Source organism: Stigmatopora argus, chromosome 2 (genome assembly GCF_051989625.1).
Source record: "Stigmatopora argus isolate UIUO_Sarg chromosome 2, RoL_Sarg_1.0, whole genome shotgun sequence".
NCBI lineage: Eukaryota > Metazoa > Chordata > Actinopteri > Syngnathiformes > Syngnathidae > Stigmatopora > Stigmatopora argus.
Window position 1 is genome coordinate 10,464 of NC_135388.1, and position 5,084 is coordinate 15,547.

The 5,084-nt window shown below is 45.8% G+C and overlaps 1 long non-coding RNA gene across 1 annotated transcript; it reads right to left on the reverse strand.

Moving 5' to 3' along the window:
- Window positions 1–556: 556 nt before the first annotated feature.
- LOC144068727 (uncharacterized) lies at window positions 557–4,634 on the reverse strand. Its single transcript, XR_013298275.1, has 3 exons — window positions 4,593–4,634; window positions 3,386–3,532; window positions 557–763 (listed from the first exon to the last, which is right to left on the reverse strand). It is a non-coding gene; the product is annotated as an uncharacterized LOC144068727 (long non-coding RNA).
- Between the last annotated feature and the right edge of the window lie 450 nt (window positions 4,635–5,084).

Below are 5,084 nucleotides of genomic sequence, written 5' to 3' on the forward strand. Positions count from 1 at the left end.
ACCCTAACCCTAACCCTAACCCTAACCCTAACCCTAACCCTAACCCTAACCCTAACCCTAACCCTAACCCTAACCCTAACCCTAACCCTAACCCTAACCCTAACCCTAACCCTAACCCTAACCCTAACCCTAACCCTAACCCTAACCCTAACCCTAACCCTAACCCTAACCCTAACCCTAACCCTAACCCTAACCCTAACCCTAACCCTAACCCTAACCCTAACCCTAACCCTAACCCTAACCCTAACCCTAACCCTAACCCTAACCCTAACCCTAACCCTAACCCTAACCCTAACCCTAACCCTAACCCTAACCCTAACCCTAACCCTAACCCTACCCCTACCCCTACCCCTACCCCTACCCCTACCCCTACCCCTACCCCTAACCCTAACCCCTAACCCCTAACCCCTAACCCCTAACCCTAACCCTAACCCAACCCCAACCCCAACCCTACCCCTACCCCTACCCCTAACCCTAACCCCTAACCCTAACCCTAAAACCCTCAACCCCAACCCCCAACCCTAACCCTACTAACCCTAACCCTACTAACCCTACCCCTAACCCTCTAACCTTAACCCTTCAATTACAAGAAGTAACTTACTTTTGACGACTTCAAAGATGGCATACACACGTTGCATTCTGGGATACGTGAGGCATTCTTGGATGTGATGCATTCTGGGATACATGATGCATTCTGGGATTGCACACATGTCGTCAATTGGACGAGTAGGACCCGTAGGTGACGTGATTATGGGGCCAGAACCTGTAAACAAACCCCATGTTTACCATACTATTTAGAGCCAAGGTACTTTTTACTTTGAAAAATTACAAGGCACACCATTATCTAAGGATGACTTTTGACCATCAAAAAGGCATTCAAAATATTGCCCCGGGGATAACGATCAAATAACAAATCTTAAAACTTTTAGAACTTACCTTACCACCCTAGGACGATTTTGAGTTCAATGGGCAATTTTACCTTCAGATTTCTAGATGTGCAATGGGACAGAAATAACCCCCTAACCCCATAGCCCCCTAAACCCTTATCCTTACACTAACATTAATCAATTACAAGTAGTAACTTAGTTTTGCCGACTTAAGAGATGGCATCCCCACTTTGCATTCTGGGATATGTAATGCATTCTTGGATATGTGATGCATTCTGGGATTGCACGCATGTCGTCAATTGGACGAGTTGGACCCATAGGTGTTCTGATTAAGGGTCGGGAAAAACCTGTAACCTATTTAGAGCTGTAGTTGTTTTTACTTTGAAAAAATTACATGGCACACCAACATCTGAAAATCTTATAAATTAAAATCAACAATTTAATGTCATTCTCATTAAACCTTTATCAACAAGTATCAAATAAACCCTGCAAATATATTTCAAATGTTCACACTGACAAGGGGACCACACGAGCTGAGCAAAAATGGCCAGAAGCTGAGCCAAAATGGCCACAAGGGTGCAGCAAGGGGACCACATGAGCTGAGCCAAAATGGCCACAAGGGGGCAGAGCAAGTGGACCACACGCACTGAGCCAAAATGGCCACAAGGGGGTAGCAAGGGGACCACATGAGCATGGCCAAAATGGCCACAAAGGGGTAGCAAGGGGACAACATGAGCTGAGCCAAAATGGCCACAAGGGGGCAGCGAGGTGACCACACGAGCTGAGCCAAAATGTCCACAAGGGGCCGGCCAGGTGACCACACGTGATGAGCCAAAATGGTCGCAAGGGGGCAGCCAGGGGACCACACGAGCAGAGCCAAAATGGCCACAAAGAGAGCACTGAGCCAAAATGGCCACAAAGGGACCAAGCACTGAGCCAAAATGGCCACAAAGGAACCACGAGTTGAGCTAAAATGGCCACAAAGGGACCACAAGAGCAGGGCCAAAATGGCCACAAGAGGGAAGCAAGGTGACCACACGAACTGAGCCAAACTGGCCAGAAGGGGGCATCAAGGGGACCACACAAGCTGAGCCAAAATGGCCGCAAAGGAACCCTATGAGTTGAGCCAAAATGGCCACAAGAGGGAAATAAGGTAACCACACAAACTGAGCCAAAATGGCCACAACGGGACCACAAGGGCTGAGCCAAAATGGCCACAAGGAAACCATACGAGGTGAGCCAAAATGGCTGCAAGGAAACCATACGAGCTGAGCTAAAATGGCCACAAGCCCATACGAGCCTAGCCAAAATGGCCACAAGGGGGTAGAAAGGGGACCACAAGAGCTGAGCCAAAATGGCCACAAGGGAACCACACGAGCTGAGCTGAAATGGCCACAAGGGGACCACACGAGTTGAGCCAAAATGGCCACAAGAGGGAAATAAGGTGACCACACAAACTGAGCCAAAATGGCCACAAGGGGACCACACGAGCTAAGCCAAAATGGCCACAAGGGGGAAAAATGCGAGCACACGAACTGAGCCAAAATGGCTGCAAGGGGACACACATGGGCTGAGCCAAAACGGCCAGGGATGGCCACAAGGGGGAAGAAAGGTGACCACACAAACTGACCCAAGATGGCCGCAAGGGGACAAACACGAGGCGAGCCAAAATGGCCAGGAGCTGAGCCAAAATGGCAACAAGAGGGCCACAAGGGTACTACACGAGCTTAGCCCAAACGGCCGCAAGGGGACAAACACGAGGCGAGCCAAAATGGCCAGGAGCTAGCCAAAATGGCAACAAGAGGGCCACAAGGGTACTACACAAGCTTAGCCAAAATGACCACAAGGGAACCATTTCGAGTTGAGCCAAAATGGCAACAAGAGGGCCACAAGGGTACTACACAAGCTTAGCCAAAATGGCAGCAAGGGAACCATTTGAGTTGAGCCAAAATGGCCACAAGAGGGAAGCAAGGTGACCACACAAACTGAGCCAAAATGGCCGCAAGGGAACCATACGAGCTGAGCCAAAACAGCCAGAAGCTGAGCCAAAATGGCAACAAGAGGGCCACAAGGGGACCACACAAGGTTACCCAAAATGGCTGCAAGCGAACCATATGAGTTGAGCCAAAATGGCCACAAGGGGACCACACGAGGGAAGCAAGGTGACCACACGAACTGAGCCAAAATGGCCACAAGGGGGAAATAAGGTGACCACGATTTGAGCCAAAATGGCCGCAAGGGGATCACACAAGCAGAGCCTAAATGGCCACATGGGGGAAGAAAGGTGACCACACGAACTGAGCCAAAATGGCCGCAAAGGGACCACACAAGCTGAACCAAAATTGCCAGGAGCTGAGCCAGAATGGCAACAAGAGGGCCACAAGTGGAACACACGAGCTTAGACAAAATGGCCGCAAGGGAACAACACGAGCTGAGCCAAAATGGCCACAAGGGTTAACCCTTACCCTAACACTAATCAAGTACAAGAAGCAACTTACTTTTGACGACTTCAACGATGGCATCCACACGTTGCATTCTGAGATACACAATTCATTCTTTGATGTGTTGCATTCTGGGATGCGCGCATGTCGTCAATTGGACGAGTTGGACCCATAGGTGACGTGATTAAGGGTCGGTAGAAGAACCTGTAAACAAACCGTGTTTACCATCCTATTTAGAGCTGAGGTACTTTTTACTTAAAAACCTGAAAATTACAAGGCACACCATCATCTGAAATTCTTATAATTTAAAATTAACTATTTAATGTCATTCTCATTAAACCTTTATCAACACGAATCAAATAAACCCTCCAAAAAATATTTCAAATTCAAATGTTCACACTCACCATTGTCACAAAAAGTTGCACCTAATACCACGACAAGGGACATGTGCCTAAATGGCCACAAGGTGGCAGCAAGAGACCTTATGACCTTAGCCTAAATGGCCAACGGCAATAAATATACTGCAATAATTTTCTACCAATTATTTATTGCTGACCGCTGTGAAGGACTTATCGCCTATCCTAACCCTACCAACCCCATGATCAGATAGTAACAGGCACTAAACTTCAGTAAGAGATTTCGAATATGGCTCAAACTTTTAAGTTACTTTTTATAATAAATAATTAATAACAGCACATAATACCACGACAAGGGAAAAACAGCAACCGAACTAAACGGAATTTCTTTAAAAGGACACCTACGTCTAATATGAGGGAATAAAACATCTAATATTCACCACCTTGAACACATGAATTTGCATTAGACGACAGCTTGAGACGAATTCAAAGATGGGGTCCACGCGTGGCGTTGATTAAGGGTCTGCCGAAGCACCTGTCGACTTAACAGCGTTTTTCCCAAAACTATTTGAGCTGCGGTACTTTTTACTTTGAAAAAATTACAAGTGACACTGGCTATTGTCGCAAAAAGTTGTACCCAATACCACAAGGAAAAAGAGCAAGCAAACAAAACGGAATGTCTTTAAAACGTCTAATATTAATGAATAGAACAGCCAGTAGTCGCCACTTTGAATAAAATTTAAGACTTACGGGGGTTTGGAACGTTAACATTTAATTCAACAATTTCGACGAAGCGTCACAATAAATAGTTAAAATAAACTAGTTTCAGCAAAAGATGCTAACGCCAAATGAACGTGCCAGAATACGCCAAAGGGGAGAAAAACATTAATCAATAACAACACACTTACATTGGGCGACTGCTTGAGACGGCGTTCGACTTGTAAAATGGCGTCTCACACGTGGCGGCTTGCCTTTGTTCGAACAGGAAACGCACAACGCGCATGCGTGGGCAAAAAGAGGGCTTTCTGGGTAATGAAGTATACTCGTGCACACAACACCCTAACCCTAACCCAATTTTACTTCTATTAAACACATGTTATTACTATTAAACCACTAGTTATATGTTACTTTGTTAATAGATGGCAAATTAGAAGAAATAAAACATTTTTTCCAATCCAATATCCTATTTTTTGTGTTTTTTTTTCAGAGGGCGGAACGAAGTAACGCCCCCACCCTTCTCTCTGTCCGTCTCTCTCTCCGTTCCCCCTTCGAAATACGTCTAACTTTACTTCTATTAAACACATTTTATTACTATTAAACCACTAGTTATGTGTTAATAGATGGCGAATTAGAAGAAATAAAACATTTTTTTCCAATCCAATATCCTATTTTTTGTGTTT